The 18,135-nt window shown below is 44.0% G+C and overlaps 1 long non-coding RNA gene across 3 annotated transcripts in view; it reads left to right on the top strand.

Moving 5' to 3' along the window:
* Window positions 1-2,317: 2,317 nt before the first annotated feature.
* Window positions 2,318-18,135, top strand: part of LOC131920522 (uncharacterized) — a 41,567-nt gene continuing 25,749 nt past the window's right edge. For all 3 annotated transcript variants that reach the window (XR_009381671.1, XR_009381672.1, XR_009381670.1), the window contains exon 1: window positions 2,318-2,507. This is a non-coding gene — a long non-coding RNA (uncharacterized LOC131920522). The remainder of the gene's footprint in view (window positions 2,508-18,135) is intronic.

Raw genomic sequence — 18,135 nt, 5'->3', positions numbered from 1 at the left:
GGTGAGGCAGGAGGATTAAGACTAGCCTGGGCTATGTAGCGAAAACAAAACAGAATTTAAAAACGCCCTACACATACACAGCTTTTCTCAGAATACCTGATGGTATATATTCTAAATATGGCCTATTGATCAATAGGGGATAAGACAGTTGATCATGCCGTTCTTTAGCTGAATAAATGACAGTACTAAGAAAACCAAGAAAGCTTCCTCTGAGAGTTGGCATTATATCTGAGTCTTTAGAGGAATTCTGAAAAAAAAAAAAAAAAAAGCAGAAGGCAGAGGTGGGAATGTGCAGGGCCTCAGGAGGGGGTAGGCATTGAGACTGCAGCACGTGTTACAAGGGAAAGCTACAGCCATAGAGACCAAGATAGCCAGCTATAAAGGCCACCACCTCATACCAATGACCTCATTCTACAGACAAAGGGAAAGGAAGCCTTCCCAGCTTCCCAGTGGAGGAGAGTCACAGACCTGGGGCTCCTCTACCTCTTGCTTGGGCTTCTGGAAGGCTGACACAGATCTCGGAGCCTGGAAGCCAGTTAAGTGTGAGGCAGTGGCCTCAGTGTAAGGTAGCCTTGCACAGGATGTATATTGAAAAGGTGAGGCAGGAGCTAAAAGGTGATTTCTATGGCAAGTGACTGAGGAGCTGGAAATCCATTTTGGTAACTCTAATTTCATACTACAGGGCTTATGTTAGCACAGAGAACCAAGTGTTGGGAGAAGACAAACGGGTCAGCCAGATGGTTCAGCGGGTAAGGTCCTCACTCCAAGGTCCTGAGTTTGATTCTCAGAAACCACAATGTGGAAGGAGAAAACTGACTCTCAAAAGTTGTCTTCTGGTGGTGGTGCACGCCTTTTAATCCCAGCACTCAGAGGGCAGAGGCAGGTGAATCTCTGAGTTCAAGGCTAGCCTGGTCTACAAAGTGAGTTCCAGGACAGCCAGGGTGGTTACACAGGGAAACCCTGTCTCGAAACAAACAAACAAACAAACAAACAAACAAACAAAAAGTGGTCTCCTGATATGCACACATACACAATAACTAACTAATTAAATGAAGTGTTTTTAAAAACAAAAACAAAACCAAAAACAACAAAAAAAAACAAAACCAAAAACAAACAACAACAAAACCCAATACCAATCAGGAGCCGAGGTATATATAGTTCAGTGGCAGAGTTCATGGTTATTTGATATGCACTAGAACCTGGGTTTTATCCCTAACACTGAAGATTAAAAATGTCAGCGGCTTTCACAGTTATCATTAAATAGAAGAGGACTAGGCACAGATTACGATTTTATGAAGAACATTACCTAGGGCTGGGGAATTCTCTCTAGTGGAGCTCAGCTGCTCAGTTTGCCTCAGGTGAGTCTGTTTCTGTCCTTGTCAGAGTGGCACCATCCCTTGAGGCCACACCCCTGATATATCTTTTATTTATTTACTTTTTTACCGGGAGGAATTATTTGTTTTTGCTCATGCCTTGTATTTTTTTTTTTTTTTTAACCTTGGAAAAAGTCATCAAACGATGCATTTCCCCTTTGGGTTCTTCGTTAAAGGTTTATGGAGTTGCGTTTGTCTCTGGTCTCCTTCAGACATACAAAACAGGCCGGGCGGTAGCAGAGTCCCGCCGCCCTGACCTGCAGGTTCTCCACTACAAACAGAGCCAGTGAGTCCTGCTAGCCAGTGCGCTGGGCAGAACAGCACAGCGGCAGGCTTGCAGAAGGGACCGGGCCATCGCTCCCACCTGGCTTTCTCAGACCTGTCAGTATGCAAGTATTCTTTCTTCAGCTGAGAAAGACAAAACCACCTCCCGGTGAATTTCCCCACGGTTAATTGTTTTGAGAGCATTTCTAAGAGCTTTAAGGAAGATGTGTATTTCCACATCTCTGATTTATGTAAAACAACCCGCCCTAAACCAAAACAGACCCTTTCCCGCTGCGGGCCTGGCCTGCTTCCCAGCTGTTGGCATTCTCTGGGATCATCCGCAGCGCCGGCTGCTCCACCGGAGCTGGCGCAAAGTCAACAGCCCCGCCAGGAAGGCGCCCCGCCCGCCATTTGATTTTGCTAAATCACTCCTTTGGCTAATATTTCAGGGACAGACACGCGACGCATCTGGCTTCGGCTAAATATTTTCAGTCACTCGGATCCCAAGGTAAATATTTGCTAGGTCGATGGCAGCAACGTAGGCGAGCGTGAAGCGGAGCCCGTCACCAGCCTTCAATCAAAAGAGGCCTGCGCAGCTGCCGCGGGCCCCGCCCACTTCCCGTGAGCCCCCGCGCGGCCCCGCCCCCTCGCTTCGTGTCTGCAGCGCGTGGCCTGAACTCCGCTCCCGCCAGGCTGGTCTCGAGGTGAGGCGGGTGCGTTCCCCCGTTGCTCCTTCGTCATGCTCCTGTTTGAACTTTGGTTTGTTTTCAGTTTTGTGTTTCAGTAGCTGCCGCCCTTGTTCTCTTCCCACCTCTGCTAAGCAGGGTGGTGGGCGTGGTCAAGTGGTGACAGGCGACGCCAGGGAAAATGGTAAGGAGGCTTCCAGAGAGACTGGGACGGGTTTGGTTTGAGGGGCAGAGAGATGCTCCTGAGACCAGAGTGTTTGCGTGCATTACCGTGTGAGGAGACTTTCCTGGGCAGGGCTTCCACCATGCCCGGCTTTTCCTGCAGACTGAGGCACATTTTAGGAAGATAATAAAAGGGCTTGGGACCCAGGAGAAGGCAGATTAGGTTGGGAATATATCAGACATAGTCTTCTTTATTCTGTGGTAGGGTAGCCAGTCTTTCAGGAGTAACGGAAGGAACCCCATGTGGATACTCCTGCCGTGTAGATGGTAGGTTCATGCGAGGAAAGCTGCTAATCTAGGTTTGGCGTGCCCGAGACCTACACTTCTTTGAATATATAATTTAAGTGAATATTTAAATGTTATAATATTTTAAACAGTCAGCTCTGTAATGATAGGCTTGCGGTTTGTTGCTTTAATCTCCCCCCCCCCCCCCCCACACACACACTGGTTTGGAGGGCAGGATTGGGGTGAGATGGGTGATGTGGAGTCGGATGCCATCCTTATTGTAAATGTTCCTATTTGGTTCACTATGGATCCTGTAAAACATTTAACGATGTACCTACAACACCCAGCTAGGGAAGGGTAGTCTCAAAAAGTGTTAGCGAAAGTAAATAAATAAAACGTGTGCAAGTTCTTCTGGAATTAGAAATGAGGTTGAATCCCAGGCATCCAGACTCCAGGCTCCGCCTTTAACCTACACTGAGTGGACGGATCTAGCTAGGCCACATACTGCAGCTAATACATTTGCTGGCAACAGGCTCAGGTCCTGCTCCTCCATGGCTGCTGGGCCCGTCCTGGGAGTCCCTCTGCTGTTCTTTCTCTTATTGCTAATTGACTTCCTAGTTCCCCAGAGCAGCTGCTGGGAACCTTTCCCACTCTCCCTGCTATTGAGAGAACTAATGGCAGGTGGTTTGTGTTGATGGCCGGTTCCCGTTCCCACCAGTCTCACCCGATTTCCCTGGGCCTTCAGATTCCCCCGCATCCTTATAGTTCCAATGCTCCCTTTTCCCTTTCCCTGTAAACAAGCTCAGATCTTCCTCAGCCTGTAGACGCTCCAACCATATTTTCCTCGAGGCTACTAATTTTCTCCTTTCCTCATTGCCAAGCTCTTAAGGCTTTTTCCCATTCTAAAAGTGATGTATATTTGTAGTAGAAAACACTACAGAGTGAGGGATCCTGGGGAGATAGCCCAGTTAGCAAAGAGCTTGCTGTGTAAGCATCAAGACCCGAGTTCAGAACCCCAGCACCCATGTGAAAAACCAGGTGTAGTGGCACAGGTCTGTAACCCCAGTCCTGGGGGCAGAGACAGACAAACCCCAGGGGGCTTGTCTAGCCAGCCCAGTTGAAATAGTAAGCTCCAAGTTTAGTGATAGACCCTGTCTAAAAAAACGGGTGGAGGAGCAGTTGAGGAAGACATACCAATGTCAGCCTTCCTCCACACATGCCCTTATAGGTGAGTATACCCATGTACATGTTATGAATACAACACACATACACATCAGAAAGTATAAATAAACATGTTTTATAGACAGAATTATACTTCTCGAATTAGCCACCAATATCAACAGTCTTTGTCGTATGGCTTTCTATAAACTGTAAGATGGCGACAGCCAAGGTGGAGAGAAACTCACTCTGTAGACCAGGCTGGCCTCAAACTCACAGTGGTCCACCTGCCTCTGCCTCCCGAGTGCTGGGATTAAAGGCATGCGCTACCACCGCCCAGCCCATCTTATTTTTGAGAAAGGGGCTCACTAAGACTTGGGGCTCACTGGTTAGGGCTAGGCTGGCTGACCAGTGAGCCCCAGAGTCTGCTTGTATCTTCCATCCAAGCACTGGGATCACAGGTGTGCACCAGTACAGTAACTTGTTTGTGTGGATTCTGGAGATCTACTGAACCATCCCTAAACTGTTTTGAGCTCCTTGTATTGGTGTCTCTCACTAGAATGTTGCCTCATAGAGACTCCTTCATTTCTTTAGTTCTTTGCAGGTAGCATAAGATCTGACAGGGAATAATCATTTCATGGTTGAGTGAGTGATCAGGGCTCAACTGACTGGTTCTCCCTCTCTGAAGTGCAAGTGCCTTGTGTTGAGAAACTATTTCAAGAAGTCAGGACTCTGCAGCTTCCTGACAGTAGAGGACACAGCAATAGGAGACAGGACGTATGGTGGGCAAAATAAAGGACCCAAGAGTAGAAAAGGAGCTGATGGCATGAATGAAGGGAAGGAGCTAACATCTGTGAAGAGTGTGCACACTTATCACTTGGCACATTTCCATGCCCATTTTGCAGATGAGAAAGTTGAGGATTAGTATGTTCAGTACTTTGCTCAGTCACATAGCGAGTACTAGAGCAGAGGTTCAAACACAGTACCATGAGTTCATACACTAGGAGCTCTTGTGTCTTTTGCACATTGGTGATTAGGCAAGTCTTGTCTGGACACTGCCTAGAGTCCCTTAGACCCTTCAAGGACACCTAGAAAGGGTCTGTGTTCAGCAGTTTCTGAACAGACACACCAAATGGCCTTCAGCCTCTTGGCATGAAGACAGTAAGTGACAGACTGGCACCTAAATCTTCTAACACTGTGAACCTTCCAAATGCCCTGAAGGGGTACTGAGGACATACATTTATGCTAGTCCCCTATACCTCTGGAGGAGGCCAACAACAGCCACTTTTGGGGGCATTCTACCCAGCTTATTCAAATCTTTTACATGACAGTTACCCATCTTTATCCTCTCCTGGTCCTCCTCTGCCTGTGTCAACTCTGGTTGCTGTGCCATTTTAGGACCTGCCAGTGATGTCTTCAAGCTATGAGTCTGGGTGTCTGTACTTGGATATCTGAGCCTTAGGTACTGCTTGGTAGTTGGAAGCACCTTGAAATCAAAGAGGATATACTGGAGCAGTGTCAAATCACAAGGGAGGCTGGTCCTCAGCACATAGGTCTTTACTTTACTAGGTGTTGTTTCATCTTTGAACACACACACATACAGATAATTAAAAATAAAATAAATCTTGTGTATTTCCACCCTTCCCCACCTTGAGAGAGGGTCTCATGTTTTAGCTCTGGTTGTCCTAGAACTTACTATGTAGACAAGGCTGGCCTTGAACTCCCAGAGATCTGCCTGCCTCTAGCCTCCCAAATGCTGTGATTAAAGGGGTTTGCCAGAGTGCCCAGCTAAAATAAATCTTAAAAAAAAAAAGTCTGGTGCAGTGGCACACGTCCTCGACACAGATAGTGAACAAGTCTCCGTCCTGCTCTCTCAAGTTAGATTTTACACATGTTCCAGCTTTTGTCTTATGACTTTCTATAAATTGTAAGATGGCCATAGGCATAGTAGAGAGAACATTAGACTTTATTTCCCCATGTCCCCTTGGACAGATTTTTGTTTCCAGGTTTTTGTTTTAAGTACTAGGAAACTTGGTGGCAGATCTGTGGACCACAGGCCCAGAGCTACAGGGGTGAGTGACTTGCATTGAAACCTCCCGACCTGTGAGCAGAAGCAAACCTTGCCTCTTTGTAAGCTGTGATCACAGGTGTTTTGTCCAGTTACAGCTGACTACAGGGAGAACTAATGAGACAGTTTCTGAATGGTAACTAAAAACTCGTAATGTACTGCTTGGGTACGAGGATCCACACAGATTTCTGGGGTCATATTTATCAAGAGAAGACCTGTGCCATGCCCTAGAACAACTCATGTCGTGAGGTGAGACTGTTGCCTTGTGTGCTAACTTAGGGATGGGCCCTTCTAGTCAGAGGCTACACTAATTTCCAGAGAACTACATGTGGAGCAGTTGTAGGCCATAAAAACATCCTCCTCCTTGCACCTCACAAGCCTTCATTGCCTTCCTCCTAAAGCACCCCAAGCTCTGGCCCTACACAACCACCACCCACTCTCCATTGAGGAGACAGCTCTAGTACACAACAGTGCCAGGAATTCTGCTCTTCTGACATTCATTTTGATTTAAAATCTTTCGTGTTTGAGATGGACTTTTCTCTGTTGACAATGGGCAGGGTTTGGCCTACTCCTTAGGTGTGGTGCTTCTGGCTTGTGGTAAATCCTGATTGGAATACAATATAAAGCCATTTCCTGGTAAATGTATAAATGTATATGGATGTTGGCTGTTCTCCTCCTTGCCACTGACATACCTTGGAGAAGTAGCAATTTAAAGCAATTCAGACATGCTCCGCATCTGGCCCTTATAAATGGGTGGGTGCGTCACAACTCTGCACCAGTTTGTCTTGCTTATGGAGAGCTGAATCCACCTATTTGATTTGCCTCCGAGTTTGGCTATGAGCTCCCTATTTCTTTATAACAATCAGTGTGATTTGTGTACAAAGACACAGGCAAGTAAGAATTTGGGAAAGGGGAGCAAGGAAAAGAGGAGTGAGATCCAGTATTTCCACACCAAAGCAAAAAATAACAGTTTTGAAGACCACAGACTTATTTTACTTTCAAGGAACAGAGGGAAGGGAGAATTGTAAAAAAACAAAACAAAACAAAAAAACAAAAACACTTGGTACCTTTATATCTGTGGGGACCAATGACACAGCAATACCTCAGGCTTGGACCACTCCTCTGACAAGTGGGCCAGTAATGGCTGCCATATGAAGTTGGCAGAAAGTAAGCTCTTGTTTCAGAGTACCATTGAGTGCTGGTTCTGGGGTGAGTTCCTTAAATAGGAAGATTACGTTAAACCAGACTCCATCTTAAAGACCTGGGAGGCTGAGTGCTTAGTCCAAGGGCACAAACATTAGGACTCAACCCATGTCTGTCAGGCTCCCAGTTCCAGTTCTCCCATTATTTGGTGAGGACATTGCTTTCAAAGAACAGACACATGGTTTCCCCTTGGTCCACAAGATGGCTTCAGTACTCCAAGGCCAGGGACATCCCTGTATGCGTAGCCTCTTACAGAAGGCTCAGCTAAGCCTAGTTCTATCACTGTCTGCTACGGGAGCAAACAGGTTCCTGCTAACGTATGTATGTGTGTGTGTGTGGTGAATCTAAGTGTTGCTGTATCGCCCTGCAAATAGCATGTGGGGGAGAGACCCCAGTGACTGCACACAAAAGCACTCTAGGATGAGGTCAGTCAGCCCTGGGTGGGAGTCCTGGCTCTGCTTCTTGTTAGCAGTGTGACTTTAAATTGTCTGAAGTTCAGCTGCTTCTTCATTAAAACGTGGATAAGAACATTTATTCTGAAGGGTGAATTGTTTTGAATATTAGATGAGATACTGTGGGAAATATGTCTAGCACCATTTTAACAACCAAGTTAAAAGCAATGTTTCTGTGGTGGTGTGGGCACACCTCCAGGGAAGTTATTTTAATATTGGGTAGTTTTGAGTTCCATCTCCCAGATTCTCATTACATTCAATTATTTATTCATTTTTTCAGTAAATGCATTGTAAATATTCACTGTACCTGCTACTGGGCATAGTACTGTGAGAGTGTGTTCACTCTTGTATCGATCAGTGGAAGTGGGACCATATAGCAGAGAAAGTACTTGTATGTCATACAAGGGCATTAAAGTATAAGCCTCCCACTTCAGTGGGACCTGTTAGAGTCTGGCACTTAGTGGTTGTATGTGGTGGGGCAGGGTAGGGGCGGGGGCAGGTGGCAGCAGAGTAGGAGAGAAAGAAGAATGAGGAAGAGGAGGGACAGCTGTTCTAACTTAGCCACAGCTTTTGGGTGGGTGGTCAGTCTGGTGGCTATGGATACAGATTTCCGACAGTGTTTGAAAATAAATATTTCTGAATATCCGTATGTAGCAGGAATCTTAAAAGTTCTTATTAATAAAATCAAACCTGAGGCCAGTTATTGGGGTGAGTGCTGGAAAATCAGAGAGACAGAACAAGCCACAGCTAACCTCACCTGGCCAACTTCTCAGCTGATCTTGTTTCCTCAGACTGGAAGCCTCTGTGTCCTCATATCCGAATGGCTCTCAGCTGAACTGCTGCTCGAAAGCCTGAAGCTTAACCAGCCAAATGCTTCTAGTTTCTGGTCCTCACGCCTTATATACCTTTCTGCTTTCTACCACCACTCCCTGGGATTAAAGGCTCGCTTTCTGGGATTAAAGGTGTGAGTCACCATGCTTGGCTGTATCCTTGAACAGATGGATTTTTGACTCTGGAATGCTAGGATTAAAGGCGTGTGCTACCACTGCCTATCCTCATGTTTAATATTGTGGCTGTTCTGTCTCTGACCCCAGATAAGTTTATTAGGGTGCACAATATTTTTGGGGAACACAATACCACCACATCCGTATGTCAGTACTGAACTACTTATAACATTTTTTATAAAAAATGGGTCCAGAGAGTTTCTCTCATTCTACCAAATACTAAAAAAATACCAACCCTTCATCCACGCAGAACTTTTAGAAGACAGAATTGAATAGTATACTTTCCAACTCAGGTTTTGAGGCCAGATCACATTTATGACAATTGACACAGTGATACTTTTAATGAACATGAGAAAAACTCTTAGTAAACTAACAGTGGATGAACAGCCTTATACAAAGAGGGAGAGCACATTGTGTCCAGTAGGGCTATTTAAGGTGCAAGATTACGTGAACTATCTATAAGAATAGTTTTCAACATTAACAGAAATGAGAAAAAAAAAAGATTGCAGATGTATGAATAGGCTTTGGTAAAATTCAACAGTCACCTGTGATTTAAAGAGAAAAATCTCTTCCACAAACTATGACCACCAGGAACTCTCCAATTTGATAAGTCCTTTCTCCTTCCATTCCTCCCTCCCTCCATTTTTTTCTTTTGAGACAAGATTTCACTGTGTTGCCCTGGCTGGTCTGGAACTCACAGAGAACTCCTTTGCCTCCTAAATTCTGGGATTAAAGGTGTGCATCACTACATTTGGCAGGATAAAAGATAGTTACTTAAACTTACTGCTGACGTCATGTTTAATAGTGAAAGGCCTTCCCCTGAGAAGTTCTAGTAATTGAGTTAATTTTCCAAACTCTGAAAGCTTTCAAACAAAAATCAAGAGTCTCTGGGCTTCAACTAACTCTCTGTGTATTCTGACTCAAACCCAGACCCGTCTCACAACTCAGCTTCCCTGTGGCCACACTCCCTGTGCAGGAGAGCAGAGAGAGGGAGGCATTCTCAGTTTACCTCACCCAGACAGGATGGCTGCCGCGGTCCCAGGGGAGTTTGATTGAGAGAGTCCTGTTTTGAGCTGCTTCGTTTTCAAGGCTCATTGATTTTTTTTTTTAAACTTTTACATGAGAACCTAACATTTTTGTACATACTAATGGAGGACCATGAGATTTTTGTTGCGTAATGTTTGAATTAGGTTAAATATAGCTATCTTTTCAAATAGTTTTCTTGATGATATAAGTGAAAACAGGCTGTCTTGTCTTGTAGCCTTTTGAGGTATACAGAAGCCAACTTATCCTTAGTTATTACACTTATTCCTTTTTCATTGTTAAACTTCCCGATCCAGCTCCTCCCCGCCCCTCCCTGCTGCCCCCAGGCTCCCTAGAGTCTGGTACTCACTATTCTGTTCTCAACTTCTATGAGATCAAGTTTTGAATATGTCACATATGGGTACGAGATCATGCAACACTTGCCTTTCTGTACTTATTTCACCTCACAAATTACAAGATTGATTTCCCTCCCCTCCCCTCCGTCCTCCTCTTCATCCTCTTCCTCCCCCTCTCCATTTATGTGTGTCTCTGACAGAGTGTTACATAACTTAGGCTTTCCTGGAACTTGGTATGTAGTCACAGGTGACCTTGAACCTCTGGTCCTCCCCACTGCTGGAATTACAGGTGTGTGCTGAGGATTACACCCACAGTTTCCTACATGCTAGGCAGGCAATTCTGCCAATGGAGCTATATCCCCAGCTAAGAGTTCATTCTTTAAATGACTGAACAGTATCATTTTCTTTCACTTTAAATGACTAATACTAATTTTCTTTGTCCATTCCTCCATTGATGGGCACTTTGGTTTTCGCCACTTCTTGGTTTATTTGTGAATAGTTAATAAATGTGGGAATGCAGGTGCCTCGACAGTCATTTCATTTCCTTTCGATATAGATCTTGTAATAGGACTTAGATCAAATGACCATTCTATTTTTATTTCCATTTTTTTGAGGAATCTCCATGTTGTTGTCCATAATGGCTGTACGATAATTTCCAGAGTAACGTTGCCATTGCACCTTACCCCCTTTTATAATATCTATTGTTTCTGGAGTGAAGCAGTATCTCATTGTAATTTTTTATGTGCTTGTTGGCCATTTATGTGTCTCTTAGCACTACTGCCTATTTTTTAAATTGAGTTAGAAGAGAAATCACTATCAAGCTTTTAGAGTTCCTCCTGTGTGCTGGGTATTAACTTGTTGGATTTGTCAGGTGTATAGTTTGTAGATATTTCCTCCTGATCTGTAGTTGTCTCTGCTATTTTTCCCCTGCCACTTAGTAGGGTAAGCCATAGGCAGGGAGTGTAAGAACTGGGATCTAGCAATTGCTTTCATGGAACTGGCTGACCTTGTGTCAGATGAACCTCTGTGGGTCTTTGCTTTCTGCTCTTTTCCAGTGAAAGATTTAGACTAGAGCTTAATGGCTTTCACTCTGTCATCAGCAGTGAGACTCTGGACAAAGTGGATGTTACCAGATGTTGACTGGAAAGGGGTTGTAGAATTCTGGATAACCATGGCCATGTGACCACAGTGTAAAAGGCTTTGTATAAAATGCTGTGCATTCCTTTCCCTCTACCTAAATATAGATATTGTGTTAATAGGGCAGTGAGAGGAGGACAAGAGCTAAGGGTGTGTGTGGGGGCGGTGCTACCACTTTTCCATCTTAAAAAATGAAGATTGAGAGTATTGCAGACAACATTAGCAAGGGTTTGCTCTGAAGATCTTACATGTCATGAAATTGTGTGGTTGTTTGTGTGCCGATTTTTTTGTTTCGTTTTCTTGTTTTTTGTTTTTTTGAGACAGGCTTTCTCTGTGTAGCTTTGGAGCCTGTCCTAGAACTCACTCTGTACTGTAGACCAGGCTGGCCTCGAACTCACAGAGATCTGCTTACTTCTGCCTCCCGAGTGCTAGGATTAAAGGCATGAGCCACCTCCCCCTAGCTTTTGTGCGCTGATTTTAAGATATTTTTTTTATTTAGACTAGCTTTACCTGGTGATCTAAGTAGTAAGAGCTCTCACTGTGGTTAAGTGCGTTTTGTTGTTATCTTATTCCCGCACAAGCCTTGTGAGGTTGGCTGACTCAGGTCAGGCAGAAAATAACTGGCTTCCACTTTCTTTACTTATGCAAACTAGAGGTGGGTGACTGAGAACTTGCTTTTGCTCTACAAGATAAGGGGGGTTTCGCAAGCCCTAAGGGAGTGCAGAATTTCCTGAAGATGTTGTAAGGTGGCTGGCTGACTTCTGAAATCATGTAGTATTCTCTTCTTTGGTTATGACTGCAAAGGTACTAGGAAGCAAACTCAAAACTAGTAACTCCTTGAATTGGGATTCTCTCCATGGACCCCAGGATGAGGCTGGCTCATCGATGGGAAGTCTCCTGTCAGTGCTTTCATCCACAGTTCAATTGGTAATCAGTTTTCCAAAACAAGTATTTTTCCTGGGGGAATGACAGGCATGGAGGGTTTTCATAAGTTCCTGTTTTGCTAGCTTCATTTGGAAAAAGAGCTTTACTGGAAATGCCATGTTTCACCAGGATATTGCTTGGGGAATAAGTCTGTGTCCCCAGGCTGTGCTACATGAGACTGACCAGGACCCTCCACTATGGGCTCTGCTTCCCAGCCTGGATGGCAGTTTTAGTACTGACCTCAAACTTAGGCCTCTAGGTGTATGACGTTTTAGAGAGATGTTACCTTTGCCCCATACCTGCCTTCAGGCTCTCAACATTCCTGACACTGTGACCCTTTAATACGGTTCCTCATATTGTGGTGACCCCCAACCATAAAATTATTTCGTTGCCACTTCATAACTGTAATTTTGTTACTGTTATGAATTGTAATGTAAGTACCTGATATACAGGATATCTTCTGATATGAGTCCCCTAAAGAGGTTGTGACCCACAGGTTGAGAACTGCTGGCCTAGTAGCAATGTGGGCTTCTAGACACCCACATTCTTTTTTTTAAACCAGGGTTTATAGCAGGGGCAAAGCTAAGAGTCAGGATGGTGTCACTTTCCTTGGGCATAGGTGAATCTTTAGAGAAGTGACCCTGTCCCTGATGAGAACAACAGCTGCAGCTGGCCATGACGTGCCCCAGGATCCCACTAAGTAGGTTAGGTCTGGAACATTGTTCTGTTTAAGAAAGGGTCTCATGTGTGTTTTGGGTTCTTTTCCTTGTTGCTGGGGATTGAGCCCAGGGCCTTCCCACCCCAGGAAAGAACTCTACTGAGCTCCGGCTCCAGCCCTTGCCTTGCTGTTTATATAAGCCAGGCTGGTGTTACACTTATGCTTCCCTGCCTCATTTGCTGGAGTCCTGGGATTATAGGCAGGTGCCCCTACTCTTGGCTTCTAGAAGGGTTTTTAAATTTGAGAATATCACAGGAATGGGAATATTCAAGATTTCTTAAAAACAAAAAACAACTCACTGTCTGGATATTAACAGTATGCACACCTAGTTCCTAAAGCATTTAGAAGGAAAGTGAAAATCACTGTCAAAACTACCCAGAATTCAAGACTTTTTCCCTGAAGGGCATGGGGTTTTTCTGAAACATTTCTCCCTGTTCTCTGCAATCTTGAATTACAAGAAAACTAGAAGCTGTGCTTGCTGAAGACCACAATGCTTTAACAATGAAGAATGGCACACAAGATCAGGGTTTGGAGATATGGAAAGGAGACAACACAGGCTCCAAGTCACCATGGCTGAATGACACTGGGTTACCCACCTGGGATCAAGAGCTGGCTTCTCAAACCTTGTTGAGGTTGAGATCTCAGCAGTGGCAGACTTAGTGTTTAATGGGATCTCATGATTCTTTTGGGAGTTAGGCTGGGTTGATCGAAGCGAAGTTATAGGAAAATAGGAAACCTTAGGGAGATAATGTAGGGGGCAGGGTGGGTCTGGGGGGAACCAAAAAAGTTAATTTCTCAAGTTTTATAATTTCGTGTAGTCATCCTCCCCATCTGCTTGAAAATGCCTTGCTCACAGAGAATTCTTCTCCTTTCAGTCAGCTCCCAGCACTAACTGGCCCTCTCTTCTTAGTCGTGATTACTGCTGTTGGTAGTTTTCTTCTACTACAGACTCTTGTATCTTGAAAAGAACAAACCCTGGTGACTTCTGAGAGTTCTTGTGCCTGGGCTGACCCCTCCCTGTCCTGACTCCCATCTCATGACCCTTGACCTAGCCTCTCTTGCCTTTGCAGAAGTCCCTTGCCATCTCTATCACTAGAGTCATGCCTTTTAGTCTGTGCCTTTTAGGTGATGTGACTATACAGGTAAGTGTCCAAACCAGAATGCTTTTGGGAGTAAAAGGGGGAGTGCTTTTAGAATGATGCTGATAACAGGTGTACATTAGGACTACACTAGGTGGAGCAGGGAGTGTGCCCCTCTTCAGGGCATTTATCCAAGTTCTGAGGGCAGGGATCATTTCCCTCATCTTGGCCTCCAATGTCTGGGTCTGGCCATTTTTTTTTTTTTAAACTCGTTTGCTGTTTGCAGAAAGTTGCAAAACTAGGACAAAGTCTTCAAGCCCCTCAACAGTTTCCATCCTTAGCATTTGTACTTCTAGTTATATCTGTCAAAACTACCCACATTTACTTTTATTTTAGATTTATGTATATGGGGTGTGTGTGTGTGTGTGTGTGTGTGTGTGTGTGTGTGTGTGTGTGTGTATATGCTTGGTGGATACAGAAAAAGACATCAGATCCTCTGGAACTGGAGTTACAGATGGCTATGAGCTACCATGTAGGTGCTGGGAACCAAACTTGGGTCTTCTGGAAGTGTAGCCAGTGTCTTCAGCCCCTGCTTTGGCTTCCTAAAGACAGACTTAGGATTCATTGCTTCTGTCCACTAATGTCTTCCTTCTGTTCTAATTCTTCCTTCTATTCTTGAGCAATCTACTATATTCTGTTTGGTTTATATGCTAACAAGCACTCTACTGCTGAGATACATCCATAATTTTGTCAGGGAGGGTCTCATGTAGCCTAGACTGGTCTCAAACTCACTGTGTAGAAAAGGATGGCCTTGAACTTCTGACTCCCCTGCTTCCATTTCCCGAGTCCTAGGACCATAAGTATGTACCACTATGCCCATTTTATAAGATGCCGAGGATCAAACTCGGGGCTTTGTGTATTCTAGGCAAGCACTCTGCTAACTGAGCTGTATCCTCAAATCCCTCAATGGTGACTTTTTTTTTTTTTTCTGGTGCAGAAGTTTCACGTTTTGGTGAGGTCTCACTTGGCCTTATATCTGTGGATTCCACTTAGAGATTTTTTTTTTTAATTTTAAAAAGTTACTTTTTTATTTTAAGTGCATCGTTGTTTTGTCTGCATGCATGTCTGTGTGAGGGTGTCAGATGTTGGAGTTATAGGCAGTTCTTAGCTGCCATGTAGTTGCTGGGAATTGAACCTGGGTCCTCTGGAAGAGCTGTCAGTGCTCTTAACTGCTGAGCCATCTCTCTAGCCCCCCTCTTCAGAGATCTTAAGAACTCTTTTCCAAGACAGTTTTTTCTCTTTTCCCCTAAAAGCTTTGTAGTTTCGGCTTTTACATATATGTCTCTGATCCATTTTGAGTTTATTTTTGTGTAAGGTAGTCAGGGCTTAAATCTTTATTGCATCCAGTAACCAAATATCCTTGTGTTATATGCTGAAAAGGTCATTTCCCCCTCACTGAACTGTCTTGTTGAAAATCAGTTGACTAAAAATGTGTGGCTTCATTTCTGGAATTTCCTGTTCCACTGATTTCTATCAATATATACTATTGCAATTACTGTAACACAAATATTTTAACAGTATAGTAATTTCATAGTGATTTTTATTAGAGTATATTATTATCCATAATATAGGTTTAATTATGACCTTTTTCTACATAATTCATACTTTGATATATTTACCCCAATTACCTTGTCCCGCAAGCTCTACCCCTTTCTTCTAAAAAAAAAAAAAAAAAAAACTCTCTTCAGCTTCCACTCTCTTTTCTCTCTTTTTTGAGACAGGGCTTCTCTGTGTAACTTTGGAGCCTTTCCTGGAATTCACTCTGTAGCCCAGGCTGGCCCCGAACTCACAGAGATCCGCCTGCCTCTGCCTCCTGAGTGCTGGGATTAAAGGCACGCATAAAGGCATGCGCCACCACTGCTCAGCTGATGCCAATCATTGTAAAAAAAAAAAATCAGTGAAGGTTTCTTTTGGGCCCTTTATAACTTTAGTAAATGACTCAGTTCTCTTTCCGACTTCTTCAACTCTGTCCCAAGCATTCAGAGTGGCTGCAAGACATAGAGCCAGGGTGTGGTCATCATATAGAGACTGTCTTTGTATATCAGCATAATCACCCTCTCCAAGAAGTTGGTCTTGGGAAATTTCCATACCTCTAGCCCTGCTTCGTTGTTCAATGGTCTTAGCCTCATCTTTTCACCCGGTTATTGGGAGTAGACATTTAGGAATGGGGATGAGCTAGGAGGGGAGGGGCTTAAGAGGTCCATAGGAGGGTAGAAAGCAGGGTGTTCTGCATAGTCCCTTGGGAATGGAGGCACAGATTGTGGAGAGGCCACAACAGGTGGTCTTAGGACAGAGCTGGAGATGAGACTGGGGGACTGGATATGGAGGAGGGGAGAGGTAAAGATCTGCAGTTAGCCTACCTGCTTCCCTCGGTTGTTGACCTCTTTTGATTTAATTTTGGTGATTTGGGTGAATCTAGAAATTCATCCATTTCTGTTAGGTTTTACAGTTGCTAGAGTACAAGTCTTTAAAATGCTCCCTTATAAAGTTCTGAATTCCTTTTGTGTCTGTTATACTGTTTTCCTGTTCGTTTCTGTTCATTTGGGTCATTGCTTTCTTTTGGTTAGCTGGTCGAATGGTCCGTCAGTCTTTTCAAAGAAGCAGCTTTTAGGTTCATTGATTCTTTGTGGTGTTTTCTGTTTCTATTTCATAGGTTTCTGCTCTGATTTTTATTATTTCTTGCCTCAATAGGTTTGCATTTGTTCTTGGTTTTTTTTTTTTTTTTTTTTTTTTTTTTTTTTTTTTTTTTTCCAAATTCTTGAGTTGTATCATTAGGCCATTTATTTGGCTCTTGGATTAAAAATTTTTTTCTTTCTGATTTTTTGTTTTGTTTTTTCAAGACAGGGTTTCTCTGTGTAGCTTTGTGCCTTTCCTGGAACTCACACAGCTCCGCCTGCCTTTGCCTCCCAAGTACTGGGATTAAAGGCATGCGCCACCACCGCCCAGCATATTTTCTGATTTTTTTTTTTTAATGTAGGCATTTAGAGTTACACATTTTCATCATAGGACAATGTGCCTCAGAGGTTTTGTTGCGTTTTTCATTTAGTTCCAGGAAGTTTTTTTTTTTTTTTAATTTGATTTCTTCTTTGTCCCATTAATCATCCAGCAATGACTTTTTTTTAAAAAAATTGTTTTTTACATCCTGACCACAGTTCCTACCTCTTCTCCTTCCAGTCCTCCCACCCTCAGAAAAGGGCAGGCCTCCCTTGGATATATCAAACATGGCATATTAAGTTGCAATAAGACTAGGCACCTCCCCTTGTATTAAGGCTGGGCAAGGTAACCCAGTATGAGGAATAGGGTCCCAAAAGCCAGTAATAGAGACAGCCCCGCTCCCACTATTAGGAGTCTCACAAGAACACTAAGCTACACAACCATAACATATATGCAGAGGACCTATGCAGGTCAGCCCCATGCAAGCTCCCTGGTTGTCGGTTCAGTCTCTGTGAGCTCCTATGAGCCCAGGTTAGTTGATTCTGTGTTTTCTTGTGTCCTTGACCCCCTCTGGCTCCCACAATTGTTTCTCCCACTTCTGCAGGATTCCCCAAGCTCCACCTAGTGTTTGGCTGTGGGTCTGCATCTGTATCCATCAGTTGCTGGATTGAAGCCTCAGGACAACTGGGCTAGGTACCAATCTGAGTATAGCAGAGTATCATTAGGCATCATTACATTGACTTTTTTTTTTTCTTTTGCCAGTCCTGTTTGGTTCTATCCTTGGTCTCTGGACTGTCTAGCCTCTGAGTCCTGGCCATCCAGGCAGTGTCAGGGGTGGGCTCCCTCTCATGGCATGGATCTCAGGCTGGACCAGTATTAGTTGACCACTCCCACAATTTGCGCCCCCTTTATCCCAGCACATCTTGTAGGCAGTACAGACTGTAGGATGAAGGTTATGTGGCTGGGTTGGTGTTCCAATCCCTCCACTGGAAGTCTTGCCTGGTTACAGGAGATGGATGGTTCAGCCTCCATATTCCCCTATTCAGCAATAAATTCTTACATCTCCATTTACTAGATGTTTTTGCTGTCAATTTTAAGTTTTACTGTATCATGGTTAGATAGGATACCTTGAATGATTTCAATCTTTTTGAATTCATAAAGATTTACTTTGTGTCTAAGGATGGTCCATTTTAGAAAAATCTTCCATGTGCTGCTGAGTAGAATGTGTATTCTTTGGTTTGGGTGGAAT

Source organism: Peromyscus eremicus, chromosome 10 (assembly GCF_949786415.1).
Source record: "Peromyscus eremicus chromosome 10, PerEre_H2_v1, whole genome shotgun sequence".
Lineage (NCBI taxonomy): Eukaryota > Metazoa > Chordata > Mammalia > Rodentia > Cricetidae > Peromyscus > Peromyscus eremicus.
Note: the sequence above shows the minus strand (reverse complement) of the source record. Positions and strands in the feature narration are given on the sequence as shown.